The sequence below is a fragment of the Triticum aestivum genome, chromosome 6D, assembly GCF_018294505.1.
Source record: "Triticum aestivum cultivar Chinese Spring chromosome 6D, IWGSC CS RefSeq v2.1, whole genome shotgun sequence".
NCBI classification, from domain to species: Eukaryota; Viridiplantae; Streptophyta; class Magnoliopsida; order Poales; family Poaceae; genus Triticum; species Triticum aestivum.
The window spans coordinates 279,927,798-279,943,636 of NC_057811.1; positions in this window are offsets into that span (position 1 = coordinate 279,927,798).

Here is a 15,839-nt window from a genome sequence, read left to right on the forward strand (position 1 = left end):
ATGGTGAGGCGTGTGCGGCTGCGGCTAGCAGCCGGCTCTCGGTCTCGTATGTCGCGAACGCCACCTGTCGGCGTCCGGGAGGTCGCTCCTTGCTCTCGACGAGGGGGAAGGTTTTCGGCATGCTGGCCGGGGTCTCCCACGCGACAGCCGGCTTCTTGCTGCGCGGCAGCCGTGTCGATGAGTTGCTGAATGCGCTCCATCATGCAGCGACGCTTGTCACCCTCCAGGTGGTACAGTTCGTCTGCTGCCGCCTGGGCGGCATGCAGGTTCTCCATGGGTGTGGCGTAGATAGGGCGGTCTACCCCGAACATGCTGGCGGCGGCAGCACCGCGCTGCCGTACCGTGCCCACACGGCTAAGCCCGCCAGCAGCCGGCGTGCCGCCGACGGCGCGGTCGATCTCGCGCAGGTAGGCCTCGTAGAGGCGTCTCATGGTGGCCAACTTCTTGGCGTTCTTGACGAGCGAGGCATGGCAGGCTTCTAGCGTCTCGACATTGGTATCTGCCGCGATGGGCGTGGACAGGTCCCGCATAGCCGCCTGCAGCGGGTCCTGGGCGGCTCTGCCAGAGGCTCCGTCGTGGCTGATGACAAGCACCTCTGTGACAGTGCTGCCGCCGCTATCCGCGCGAGGGAGTGGGTCGTCGATGACTGCCACGTTGGTGGGCAAGGCTTCGAGGGATGCCGCGTCAGAGTCGACGAGCATCGGGTCAGTGGAGCCAACTGACTCTAGGTCAGAGGCCAGCTTGTTGGTGATGTGGAGCTTGCCAAGGAGGTCGACGAGGCAGCTCTCGGAGTTGGCTGCTCCCGCGTCGGGCGCGGGCTCGTCGGAGAGGCGGATCTCCCCGATGAGATCAGCGAGGCAGCTCGCTACGCAGGCGACTTCCGCACCATGCAGCGCGTCGGGGCAAACGCCACCGGGCGTGCCGGGCTGGCTGCGCTCTCTAGGGAGGAAAAGGGTTCCCGTCCAGAACAGATCTCTGGACGACGGTGCACCTAGCCCCACGGTGGGCGCCAAATGACGGGGGGTGTCGTGCGACATATGCCAAAGGTTGGCTTATCATGGTGGGGGAGAGTAATACATCGCCGGTGCCTGGAAACGGGATATGGTGGAGACATGTACGCCGACGCATCTTACCCAGGTTCGGGGCTCTCCTAGGAGATAACACCCCTAGTCCTGCTCTGCGGGGTCTCCGCATGATCACTATGTCAATAGAGTAGCTACAAAGTTGCTCCTAGAGCTGTTTGGCTAGAGGAGAAGAAGGGCAGGGCTAGCTCTACTCCTCTTTCTATGTGTGTGTGTGTTGTCTATGATGTTGAACCCTTTGCATGGGTGCCCTAGGGGGTTTATATAGGCCTACCCCCAGGGGTACTATGGTAATTCGACTGGGTGTAGGACCTAGCCGTCAGTGACTCTGGTGGCCGGCTTCTCCGCCGGCTGCTGGGGCCCGCCGTCTGGTGGGTCCCGCCAGCTGTCTCATACTTGACCGACAGGTCGCGCCCGCCGCTTGCGGGTCCTGCCGGCTGCTTAATACTGTGGCAGTGCCACTGATGATGTGTGCTTTGTCGGGGAGAGCATGGCTACAGTCCCACCGCCTGGCGGGCGTTCACTGTAGCCACTCCCCGTCTCTTCTGGTTAATGGCGCACGGACTCCGAGGGAGGGGGAGGGCCGCCTGCTAGGAGTCAGCTTCCCCCCGAGCCGACTGGTCAAGACTTGCCGCCTTCTAGCTTCTCACGGACAGGTTGGGCCCGCCGCCTGCGGGCCGTACCGACAGTCCGTAGTGGGAGCATGGCTTCCTCTGCCATGGGAGACGTCACGAGCTACGTGGCAACAGTGTTGCACCGGGTGAGGGATGTCCACCTAGTACGCTGCACTGTGGCCACGTTCTGCCCGGGATTTGGGGGTGGCAGGATGTACTGTAGCCAAGCCCCGTGTCGTCGTTGTAATGAGCTGCTAACTTTGAGGGAGCGAGGGGCCTCCTGCTAGGAGCCGGCCTCCCTAGAGGCTGCCTGCTAGGAGTCGGCCCATCTCATGGTGAAAGTGCAACTATCCTTGGGTGGTTCTGGTAATTATTAACAACATATAGCTCATTGAGCTAATGCTATTTCAAGATAAATATTTCAGGAAAGCTCAATGATTGGCATGGCATGGATTAGGAATGTGGACCCCTCAAAATGCTAAGGACACATATTGGCTCAAGCTCAAGACTCTACATTTTACTTTTAGTGATCCAAGATCACATTGAGTCCATAGGAAAAGCCAATACTATTAAAAGGGGGTGAGGTTTTGCTTAATGGCTTTCTTGCTCAAAATGCTTAGTGATATGCTCCAAAACCCTCAACCACATTCTCATATCCACATATGTCCCAAACCAAAAAGTCAAAATCGGCCCCACCGAAATATTCTATCCGGCGCCACCGAGTTAACTTGACATAGCCACTGCCACAAACCCTAGTCACTTCGGTCTCACCGAGATGGGATTGCAAACTCTCTGTTTCCCTTCGTAACGTTTCGGTCTAACCAAGATGGGCGATCGGTCCCACGAAGTTCGCAATGCAAACTCTCTGTTTCCCCTTCGTAACATTTCGGTCTCACCGAAATGAGCGAATCGGTCCCACCGAGTTTGCCTGACCAACTCTCAGCTTAGCTTATTACCAAAATCGGTCCAACCGAGTTTGTGTAATCGGTCTCACCGAGACTACGTTATGCCCTAACCCTAATGAAATCGGTCCTACCGAGTTGACATGTCGGTCCCACCGAAAAGCCTAACGTTCAAATTTTGAGTTGAATCGATCCGACCGAGTTTTCCGATTCGGTCCCACCGAGTTTGGTGAATTGTGTGTAACGGTTAGATTTTGTGTGGAGGCTATATATACCCCTCCACCCACTCTTCATTCATGAGGAGAGCCATCAGAACATGCCTACACTTCCAGCATACATTTTCTGAGAGAGAACCACCTACTCATGTGTTGAGACCAAGATATTCCATTCCAACCATATGAATCTTGATCTCTAGCCTTCCCCAAGTTGCTTTCCACTCAAATCATCTTTCCACCAAATCCAAATCTGTGAGAGAGAGTTGAGTGTTGTGGAGACTATCATTTTAAGCACAAGAGCAATGAGTTCATCATCAACACACCATCTATTACCTTTTGGAGAGTGGTGTATCCTAGATTGGTTAGGTGTCACTTGGGAGCCTCCGTCAAGATTGTGGAGTTGAACCAAGGAGTTTGTACGGGCAAGGAGATCGCCTACTTCATGAAGATCTACCCTAGTGAGGCAAGTCCTTCGTGGGCGATGGCCATGGTGGGATAGACAAAGTTGCTTCTTCGTGGACCCTTCGTGGGTGGAGCCCTTCGGGGACTCGCGCAACCGTTACCCTTCGTGGGTTGAAGTCTCCATCAACATGGATGTACGATAGCACCACCTATCGGAACCATGGGAAATAATCTTCGTGTCTACATTGCTTTTACTCCCTCCAAACTCCTCCCTTTACCTTCATATGCAATGTTCTACATTCCGCTGCTATACTCTTAGACTTGCATGTGTAGGTTGATTGCTTGACTTGTGCTAAGTTGCTAAAATCTGCCAAGACTTCAGTTTGGGAAAAGGATAGATTTTTATTTGGTCAAGTAGTTTAATCACCCCCCTCTAGACATACTTTTGATCCTACAAGTGGTATCAGAGCTTTAGTCTCCATTTGCCTTGATTTCCATAGCTTTTGGTGATCATAGACTTGGTTTCACAACCTAGGAGAGTATGGCATCTAACGAGGGAAATTACCACCGTAGAGGTCCTTACTTTGATGTTACTAATTTTGCTAGTTGGAAGCATAAGATGAAAATGCATATTCTTGGACATAACCCCGCCGTTTGGGCTATTGTGTGTATTGGTTTGCAAGGTGAATTATTTGATGGGAGAGAACCGAACCATGAAGCTACCGCGGAAGAGTTGAAGATGTTGCAATACAATGCTCAAGCTTGTGATATTCTCTTCAACGGATTGTGCCCCAAAGAATTCAACAAAATCAGCCATCTTGAGAATGCAAAGGAAATTTGGGATACTTTGATTGATATGCACGAAGGTACCGACTCCGTCAAGGAATCCAAATTGGTTGTGCTTCAAAGTCAACTTGACAAGTTCAAAATGAAGGATGGTGAAGGTGTCGCTGAAATGTACTCTAGGCTTGCTCTGATCACAAATGAGATTGCCGGCTTAGGAAGTGAAGAGATGACCGATGGATTCATCATCAAGAAGATCCTAAGTGCCTTGGATGGAAAATATTATACCGTGTGCACATTGATCCAAATGATGCCCAATTACAAAGATCTCAAGCCTACGGAAGTCATTGTAAGAATTGTTGCTCATGAGATGTCACTCAAGGATAAGGAAGAGCTTCACAACAAGTCAAGTGGTGCATACAAAGTCTCATGTGATGCTCTCACATCTTCAAGTGAGAAACAAACCTTCAATGAGGAATTGAGCCTAATGGTGAAGAATTTCAACAAGTTCTACAAGAGTAGAAGCAAGGAAAGAAGTTCCAAGTCAAGGTCCTACAATGACAAAACATCTTCGAGTCGTGAACGTAATTTCTACAATTGTGGAAGACCCGGACACTACCCCAATGAGTGTACGGCCCCCTACAAAAGAAGAGAAGATTCACCCAAGAGGAGAAGTAGAAGAGAAGAATCACCATCTAGAGAGAAGGAGTAGAGATGACCGTTATGAACGAAGAACATCACGGAGAAGCAAGGATTCGGAAAGAAAGGACAAGTCATCAAGGAGCTACACAAAACGAAGACATCAAGCTCATGTTGATGAATGGGTATCCGGCTCCGGCTCCGACTCCGACAATCACTCCGAGAGAAGTAACCACTCCGACTCCGAATATACTCAATATGAAGGTGTTGCCGGTCTAGCACTTGTGTCAACCAACTCCTACGACATATTTGACTCACCAAATGAAGGAATTGGAAGATGCTTCATGGCTAAAGGACCAAAGGTATCACACCCCGAGTATGTTGATTTCAATAGTGATGAAGATGATTTGCTAGGTGATGATGATTTACTTGTTGACAACTCTAGTGATGAAAACTATGATGAACTTGCTATTAATCATGATAATCAAGATAAAATGACTGATGATGATAAGAAGGAGATTGAGCGTCTAACTAAAGAACTAAACACTCTTAAGTTAGCTCATGAAAGTACCTTGGAAGATCATCGAGAACTTTTAAAGACTCATGAAAAGTTACGCTTTGAAAAGCTCAACCTTGAGCAAGAGCATGGGTTCTTAAAAGCAATCAATGATGATCTTCGCAAGAAAAGTTCTTCTTACATTGCCAAGCGTTTATTCTTGTCTACTTACATGCCACAAGTTAAATCTAGCAAGAGTAAGAAAGATTCTTCTTCTAGTAGTAACAACAATCATGTTAAATCCAATATTGTTGCTTCTAGTAGTTCCCTTGATTCCACTAATGATTCTCTTAGCCAAGTTACACTTGAGCAAGAAAATAGCTTATTGAAGGGAATTATAGAGAAGGTGTTTACAAGAGCCTTGCTGGGAGTAAGCAATTTGAGGAAACTGTACGCAAGCAAGGAAGACACCGGAAGAATCAAGGTGTTGGTTTTGAACGAAACTTCAATGCCAATGGAGTTGAGTGGGAAGAAGATCAATACCCCAAGACGAAGGTTGTTCCTCAACAACAGAAGTATGATCCTACTTCTTTCCAAGGGACACAAGCTCAAGATGATCTTCCACCCAAGACCACAATCAAAAAGGGAAGGACAAGCTTCAAGAGGAGATTGATGCATTTGAAGAAGCTCCTAAGGCCTCGGTCAAGTGGGTTCCCAAGACTACATCAAGTTCTACTTCATCAAGTATGACTACAACTCGAACGATTCCCATCAAGATGATGTGGATACCGAAGAAAAATAACTAGAGATTTCTTGAGGGTGACTCCGCCAACATACTTCACTCATATCACCTTGGCGAGGACAAGTGCAAACAACTTCCACATCTTGCACTAGTTCAAGGAGTCATAAACCCTCTTGTTAGTAAGACAAGGGACAAGGTAACCTAATGCTTTCATCGACATCATCTTGTGTGAACTTCACTCTATGTCTATGTATATCCTTGTTTGTTCCTTGTGGGACTAACCCGTGTAGGTATTGAAAGTGCAACTCACTCCAATGGATTGCTCCAAATGATCTACATCAACATTGAGCATCCACATCTTCAACATCTACATGAAGTCATCGTCGACAAAACCCAAGGTTAGTTCATCCCTCTTAGGGGGATATCACATCTAGGGGGAGCTTTACTCTAATCAATTGAGCTAAAGCAACTCTAATGGTGTGAACACAACAATGCTTTATGTAAAAGTGGTAACCCCACTTGTGCTTAAACTATGAGTATGACCTATGATCAAATATTCTCATCTGACTCCTAAGTCAATATACTCATATATAGATGACCTAGTCATCGCCAATTGCTTGATAGATGCTACAGTGTTTGTGCATGCTTCGTCACATATTTCATTTGCCATTTTATTTTGTGAGCATGCTGATTGCATATTTTACTCATTCGAGGACATCCATTTGTTTCTTTGATTGTTTGGCTCTTTCTCTTTTGCCAAATGGATGGACAAGAATGCCTAAGAACACCCTCTAGCTATCTATGCTTTTCTCGTCTCAAACTCTATTCATGCTACATCACAAAGTTTGATCAAGTCAGATTCGAACCACTCTGTGTGAGGAGCACTCGGAGTCCCCGATTCGTCATAGACTTAAACTTCCAAAACCTCTTTGTGCATTTCGGTATGACCGAGTCATCCACTTCGGTCACACCGAGTTCACTAAGTTGATCAAGGTTTTCCATCTCGGTGCAACCGATTTGAACCTTTCGGTCACACCGAGTTGCGGTAACCGCTTGCGATTCTGCATCTCGGTGCCACCGAGTTATTCCACTCGGTCACACCAACAAGGTCGGGATATATATTTCCACGGGTGAGATTTTGAAAATTTCTTCAAAAGCCCTCAGCCCGCGCGTATCCTGCTCTGCCTCCACGGGTCTCCGGATCGTCTCCTCGCCGCCAGCGACCTCGCGCTGCTGGTTTCCATCGCCGTCAACGAAATTCTGCTCCGCCGTTGCCGCCGTAGCAAACTCCCGCCGAACTAGGGTATGGGTTCGATACTTTGTGCTATTTCCTTACTCCGATTCCTAGCACATTGCTTTGCCATGATCATTGCCACGTATGAAAACAATCTATCCAGAGAAAACATCCTTTAGGTTAGGTTTGATTCGAAAATTTAGGGTTAGGTCTCCGCCGAACTCATCTCGGACCGACCGAGTTGTAGAAATTGGTCTCACCGATTTGGCTTAGGCCATTGCACATGCACTTTCCGGTCTGACCGAAAATTGCAAATCGGTGCAACCGAGTTCGACTCTCTGTGAAACCCTAGCAATCTCGGTGCCACCGAACTATGACTCGGTCTGACCGAGTTCACTAGTTTAGGTTCCAAAAGTTGCTTCGGTATCACCGAGTTTAACAAATCGGTAGCTCCGAAATGCTTTCTGTGGAGAACTAAAACTAAGCTTTTGACTCATCTGTTTTGCAAAAACTCTGCACTTTGTGATGCTCATCCATTGTACCTCATCTATATCTATTCACAGGGTTTGCTGTCAGTGTGATTGCCAAGATGTCTGACCAAAGTGATAGTCAAAACAGATCTGAAGAGCAAGTGCAATTGAGTGAGGGCACTAGTCTCTCAAGCAGCTATGATGAGGGCAGCAGGAGCACACCAAGTAACTTGCCCAAAGCAGCCACCAGATCAAGGAAGAAGAAAACCTCAGATTCTGAGGATGAGGATTATGTGGCCACCGAAGAGGAAGTGAGCTCAAAGAAGAAGGTGTTGAAGAAAGAGTATGGCACAGCTGCTGCAACTAAGCCAGGCTTGAACAAGAAAGCACCTGCCAGAAGGATTCCTATGTCTAAGGCTAGAGCCTCCACTCAGGAACCCTCCAAATCAACTGGAGAAGAGGCTGTTGGTGAGGAGAAGAAGAAGAAGGAAAGAATGAGAGGAAGATGGTGCAATAAGGTGGACCCCATGGCTGAATTGAAAAGCATTCTTCTGATGAAGCAGAAGAAGAAGAGGAAGAGGATGCTGCTCTAGCTCCCAAGTCTCAGAAGCTTATGGGAGACGCAATCAAGTCAGGGGCTGCTCCATCAAAGCCCAAAAGTGCTCCCAAAGCAACAGCTCAAGCTCAGAAGCCAACTAAGACAAAGAGAAGCACCAGAAACATTCCTGCAGAAGAGAAGAACAAGGCCCCAGTGCTTGAAGTTGAAGAAAGGATGACGAAGCCCTAGTGGTAAGAAAACTGAAACCCAAGATTTTAGACCACAATGATACTCATCCAGTGGCAGAGGACATGCACATCAGGAAAGATGCAGGACTGAGATTGTGGAGACAGTCTGATCCCTATGTTGTGAGGAGGAGGACTGCAGTGGACTATAGGTTCCACACCAAAGAACAACAAGACTTCTGTGATACTATTTTGCTTGACAAGAAGCCAATTGTCTGTGATATGAAGTGGGTTGATTGGGAATTCATTGATGAGAATGAAGATCACTTCCCACGAGTACATGAAAGCTTCAAAGCATGTGGTGTTGACAAGTTTGTTGGACAGAAGCTCACAAAATGGAATGATGAGCTGATCATGCAGTTTTACTCTACTGCTCATTTCTATCCATATGGGAGGATAGTGTGGATGTCTGAAGGTACAAGGTACCAATCAACTGTTGAAGAATGGGCCAAGTTGATCAAAGCCCAGAAGAGCATGAGGATGATTTGGATGTGTATGCCAAGAAGAAGAAAGACCACAACTCTATCGCAAATATGTACAAAGAGATCCCTGATAAAACTTTGGAGACACACAAGCTTGGATCTGTGCGTTATTTGTTGTCTGGTCTGCCAACTATCAACACCATCCTGAGGCATACATTGTTACCCAAATCTAGAGATCACAATATGATAAGGGGACATTCCATCAACTTGCTGCAAATCTTTGATGTTCCTCAAAAATTCAAGGTCATGAGTCTGATTGTGGAAACAATCAAAAGGATAGCTGCTGACCAGAAGAGATCTTGTGGGTATGCTCCACACATTCAGGTGCTCATCAACTCAAAGATGGGCACAGGTACTTACTTGTTGGATAAGGGGCATTTACCCTTGTACCCAGAATTTGAAGATAATGAAGTTGTAATGAATGAGAATGAACCTTCATCAGCACAAGCACAAGAGAAGAGAGCTAAGGCAAAGGCAGAAAAAGCTGCAAAGATGCCAAGCATTGAGGAGGCATCTGCAGTGTTCCTGAAGAGCAAACAAGATCAATTGGGTTATCTAATTCAAGCTACATTGAGGATTGAGAAGGGTTTGGCCACCCTGACTCAGAATCAGGAGAGCTTGGAGAGGATTATAGAAACAAAGTTTTATGATCTTGATCTGAAGGTCACTGAGATTCAGACCGCAGTTGAGCAGCTCCAGGAGGAAGCAGAGGAGAAGAGAGGACAAGGTACTACGGATGCTTTTCAGCGAGTGCCAAGGAGTCAGAGGTCAGCTGCAGTGCCTGTGCCAGATACGAGAGCTACTTCATCTGCACCAGCAGCAACAGCTTCAGTTCCACCTCCAGTAGCAACTCCACCAGCTCCAGCTACATCAACTGATGCCTTCGTTCTTGGAGTTCTCTCTACACCACCTCCCGAAGACCAAGCCTAAGAGACGCATAACACTATGCATTTTTGAACTTTTTGGTAACTTGTTGCCAAAGGGGGAGAAATGTATAGATCATAGGCTTCGAGAGAGAGTGTTTTGCTTCTTTGTCTCTCTTGCTTTTGGTTGAACTTTTCTGTGCTTGGTTGATACTCTATATCTGTGTGAGATACGTGTATGACCATGTGTTGGATCATATGCTACTTTAATGCTTGCTTGGATGATATTATCTCTTATTTTCCATATATGATCATTCACTTTGCTTGGTGATGAGTGCATGTTTCAATTCATATCATTCTGAGCGCTCCACCAAGATGTATGTGACATGGAAGAGTGACCCATGATCCTAATCGATTGTGCATTTGCATTCAAAAGCAAATCTTAAATAGTGCACAAATTTAGGGGGAGCTCTTGCTTATCACATACTTCTCAAAGCGACGATGTATTTCAATCTTATTATCATTTGTCGAAGCTTTGATCTATATGTTGTCATCAATTACCAAAAAGGGGGAGATTGAAAGTGCAACTATCCCTGGGTGGTTTTGGTAATTATTAACAATGTATAGCTCATTGAGCTAATGCTATTTCAAGATAAATATTTCAGGAAAGCTCAATGATTGGCATGGCATGGATTAGGAATGTGGACCCCTCAAAATGCTAAGGACACATATTGGCTCAAGCTCAAGACTCTATATTTTACTTTTAGTGATCCAAGATCACATTGAGTCCATAGGAAAAGCCAATACTATTAAAAGGGGATGAGGTGTTGCTTAATGGCTTTCTTGCTCAAAATGCTTAGTGATATGCTCCAAAATCCTCAACCACTTTCTCATATCCACATATGTCCCAAACCAAAAAGTCAAACTCGGCCCCACCGAAATATTCTATCCGGCGCCACCGAGGTAACTTGACATAGCCACTGCCACAAACCCTAGTCACTTCGGTCTCACCGATAGGGATTTCGGTCTCACCGAGATGGGATTGCAAACTCTCTGTTTCCCTTCGTAACGTTTCGGTCTAACCGAGATGAGTGATTGGTCCCACCGAGTTCGCAATGCAAACTCTCGGTTTCCCCTTCGTAACATTTCGGTCTCACCGAAATGAGCGAATCGGTCCCACCGAGTTTGCCTGACCAACTCTCTGGTTAGCTTATTACCAAAATCGGTCCAACCGAGTTTGTGTAATCAGTCTCACCGAGATTACGTTATGCCCTAACCCTAATGAAATCGGTCCTACCGAGTTGACATGTCGGTCCCAACAAAAAGCCTAATGTTCACATTTTGAGCTGAATCGATCCGACCGAGTTTTCCGATTCGGTCCCACCGAGTTTGGTGAATTGTGTGTAACGGTTAGATTTTGTGTGGAGGCTATATATACCCCTCCACCCACTCTTCATTCATGAGGAGAGCCATCAGAACATGCCTACACTTCCAGCATATATTTTCTGAGAGAGAACCACCTACTCATGTGTTGAGACCAAGATATTCCATTCCAACCATATGAATCTTGATCTCTAGCCTTCCCCAAGTTGCTTTCCACTCAAATCATCTTTCCACCAAATCCAAATCTGTGTGAGAGAGAGTTGAGTGTTGTGGAGACTATCATTTGAAGCACAAGAGCAAGGAGTTCATCATCAACACACCATCTATTACCTTTCGGAGTGTGGTGTCTCCTAGATTGGTTAGGTGTCACTTGGGAGCCTCCGTCAAGATTGTGGAGTTGAACCAAGGAGTTTGTAAGGCCGAGGAGATCGCCTACTTCGTGAAGATCTACCCTAGTGAGGCAAGTCCTTCGTGGGCGATGGCCATGGTGGGATAGACAAGGTTGCTTCTTCGTGGAACCTTCGTGGGTGGAGCCCTCCGTGGACTCGCGCAACCGTTACCCTTCGTGGGTTGAAGTCTCCATCAACGTGGATGTACGATAGCACCACCTATCGGAACCACAGGGAAAAAATCTCTGTGTAACCTTGATATGCAATGTTTTGCATTCCGCTGCTATACTATTAGACTTGCATGTGTAGGTTGATTGCTTGACTTGTGCTAAGTTGCTGAAATCTGCCAAGACTTAAATTTGGGAAAAGGATAGATTTTTATTTGGTCAATAGTCTAATCACCCCCCCTCTAGACATACTTCCGATCCTACACATGGCTGCCTTCTGGGCTCTGCCGCCTTCCAGCAGCCGGCCGCTTGGACCAGCCGGCCTCGAGGAGGTGGCTCTTCATCTCTGAGGCTTGAGGGGCGCAGCTGGCCCCGATGTCTTGAAATACCATGGTGAGCAGATGAGGCTACCCGTGGTCATTTACTTCGACACAATCCCTTTGTCATGGCCGTTCTCGGTCTGGGGGCTCGACATCTTGGGCCCCTTCCCCCGTGCTACCGGGGGCTTTGAATTCTTGTTCGTTGCAATCGACAAGTTTACAAAGTGGCCGAAAGTAGAGCCCGTGAGAAAGGTGACTGCAACGTCAGCTATCAAGTTCTTGAAAGGATTGGTGTGACGCTTTGGGGTCCGTGCATGAATCATCACCGACAATGGCACCCAATTCACGAGCCGCGCCATCATGCAATACGTTCATGCCCTTGGAAGCAAAATCTCATTTGCCTCTGTTGCTCATCCAAGGAGCAACATGCAAGCTGAGAGGGCGAACGCTGAAGTGCTACGAGGACTCAAGACAAGAACCTTTGATAAGCTGCGGAAGCATGGCAGATGATGGATCGATGAGCTGCCGGTGGTTCTTTGTTCCCTCAGAACGACACCAAATCGAGCTACCGGGCAGACTCCCTTCTCCCTAGTCTACGGGGCAAAAGCAGTTATCCCCACGAAACTCATATACGTATCACCTCGAGTGCTTGCCTATGATGAAGTAGCGCAAGAACAGCACCGGCGTGACGACGCTGTGCTACTTGAGGAGAACCATCTCTGGGCTGCTACGCGTGCTGCACGCTACCAGCAAGCCCTGTGTTGCTATCACAGCCGCAGGGTTCATGCCCGGAGTTTTGAGGAAGGCGACCTTGTCCTTAGGCGCGTTCAGTCCGCCAAGGTACAAAACAAGTTGACGCCGAAGTGGGAAGGCCCTTACCGGGTAGTATGAGTCACCAGACCCGGCGCAGTCCGTCTGGAGATCAGAGATGGCATTTAATTGCAAAACTCATGGAAAATTGAGCATCTCCGTAAGTTCTACCCGTAAGGCGCGGCTGTCGGGCCCTACCCGGCAGCCACCCTTTTGTACAAGCCTTGCCAAATTTGCATGTAACCCTTTGTACAAAGCCAGGCTTAGAACCTGAGCAACAGAGAAATACACGAAGCGCTGGGGGCCCCAAGGAATATTGCATGCATGCATAAGCATAGCATGATCATGTAGATAAGATCGCACGTGGCATCATTTTCATCTGCGATAAGTTGCAGGGCTCTTACCATGGACTTGGTCCCGATGAAGAGAAGAGAAGACAAGCCTACATCGTGATCCCCGGCAAGCCAAACAGATAAGTTCTTCCTTATCCATACATATTCTGTAAGTAGAGACTTGTGCATATGAAAAAATTGCCACCTTCGAAACCTAGGTGCTCCCATCCCTTGACTCGAACGTTGCTTCGGTTAGGATGGTTGTGGCCTTTGGCGGAAAAGATTTGGCGAGGAGCTGGTCCCTCCCTGTGATTTGTGCACGACAGGCCTAGCCTCACGGCACGAACTGAGGGTACCAGCAGGATAGCCTGCTGTGGAAAACTTGTTTACTAGAATGTATAGAGGCATTTCACCTCTAAATGGATATGTTACATGCACAAGTACCTAGCAAGGCTTGTATTTTTCATTAATATGCTGATAAACAAGTACGAATCTTACAGAACACAAACATGGATAAATAAGATTACATAATTTAGACTAAAGTTTGGCAGATGTCTACATATTTAGATTGAAAAAAGATAAATGCCCCGTGATGCCTTTGCTCTGTCCTTCCCCTCCTTGAAGTTGCAGGGGGAGACGAAGAATGCGGAGGGAAGGCCTGGCTGGGATTCGGCACCTCCCGAGGATCAGGATGGTGCCGTTCCCGGGCTGGGAGGAAGAAACCGGAGGGCAGGTGCGGATGGTGGCGTTGCCGAAGTCCCAACCGGTGATGATGGTGCTGCCGGCAACCACGCCTCGTCCGAATGGTCGTCCTCGTTCTTGACGCGTCATGGGTTGCTGCCACCTCTCTCACCGCTGTTGCTCAAGGGGGCGCGCCCTCCGTCGCTTAAACCCCCACCATGGCGGCCAGGACGGTCACCAGGCGCTCCGGAGGGCTCCACAGAGAGCATGTCGTCTACGATGACCCAAGGCTAGAAGGGTGCCGTCCCGTGAAGAAGCATGCACGGGCACAAAGGACTCGCCCAGGCACAAGATGAGCAGTTCCCCAAAAGAAGGGATCTGCCGCTACCAATGGCGAATCGCTTCCGCGGTTTCCCTTCGACACCACAGGAGAAGGGGGATAGGTTGCGGTTGACTACCACGCTTTACGCCCATTTTGGGCTTCGGCGTGATGTCGCTCACGTGGCCCCTCACTAAAATTGGAGCCTTGGGCGGCCCGGCGATGGGCACGCCGGAGTCGCTACCTCCGACGCTACCGCTGCGCCGCCCGCACGCCCCCCTGAGGCCCTTTCCGCCTACACCAAGCACCAGGCCACCACCCCAGGCCGGATACTTTGTGCAAAGACTAGAAGGGGGTCCTACCCCAGCAAAAGCTTGAACACGCCCTTCTTCCACTCCCCAGGCGTCAACGCAAGCGTTCAACATCATCGACCCCAAGCAAGAGCCCGGGGCCCGGCCCCGGTCTCTCCCTTTCAGCATAACCAGAAGAAGGCGGAGAATGGAGGAGGAGGAGTGTGAGGATGAACATCCCCACTCCTCCTGTGCCCTCTCTTTTATAGGATGGTTGGGGCTGGGAGCTGATCCTTCGGCGGGCAACCGATGTCCCTCTCCGCCAATCCAAGAAGACCGGGCCCCTGCCCTGACGCTCACCCGCACCACACGCCTCCGTTACCTACTCCACTCAATGCACGCGGCATACGTGGCAAGGGGATAAGAACTTGGTGGGAAGAGTGAATTGGCAGTTACTCCCCCGTGCGTTAAAGTCATTCACGGGCCATTACAGGCATGTCCCCACTACGATTGGCGTTACGCGACGCGCGGGGAAACCGGAAACTGATTCAAGCTCGGGTTAATGAAGAAGCAAAGAAGATTTCAAAGGACAAGCAACTACTGCTCTCTCGCCTGTGCACTGGATAGGGCCTACCCCGACGACGCCCGACAGCGCGTTCGGGCCAGGTCCGGGGGGCTCCTGTTGGTGCAACAAACTCTGAGTATGTTGCCTAGACTATGCATAGGATTAAGAGCGGGGTTGCGACATTCAAGACTAGACCAAGCAAGAAAAGATCAGCTCTTTGAGGAATCAAAGGGCAAATCAAGAAGACCAGGTCAAGCTAGAGGGGCAAGATATCACCAAGGGAAAGCCTCCCTTGCCAGGCAGGTGAGCCTGGCGAGGTCAAGGTTGCCCCGAAGACAAATCTCAAGACCGTCTAGGCAGGCCTGTCGCGCAAGACGAGGGCGAACTACCCCGCCAAGGCTCCACCGCTCCACCTCACAGCAACGCAAGTCATCGATCGGTGCGGTGTCAAACCCCCAAGTGACTAAGTGGCTATTATTTGGCACGTGGCAGCCACTTCCTATGGAAATCACCTCCCAATGACACCCGTCCAGAGACGTGTCACGCAGGCAGGCGAGAAGGTGGGCGAACGGCCTGGCAAGGCTTGCCGGGTTGCCCTACGATGTGACATTAAGCGGTGCATTTAATGCGCTCTGACCTGCCTGCAGAGTTAGGTATGATAGCACTGTTCGCTATCTACTCAGTGCACAATGACTGATTTGCCATTGAGGTGACCCCTTGATCTATAAAAGGAGGGCCATGGCAACCATAGAAAGGATTCGGACCCTTGTACACTCATACACGCGTAGCTGCTCTCGCCCCGAGGCAACCTTGCCGGGCTAGAGCGCTGCGTCTCCACCACAATCCCTCATAAATCCACCAAAGCAGGAGTAGGGT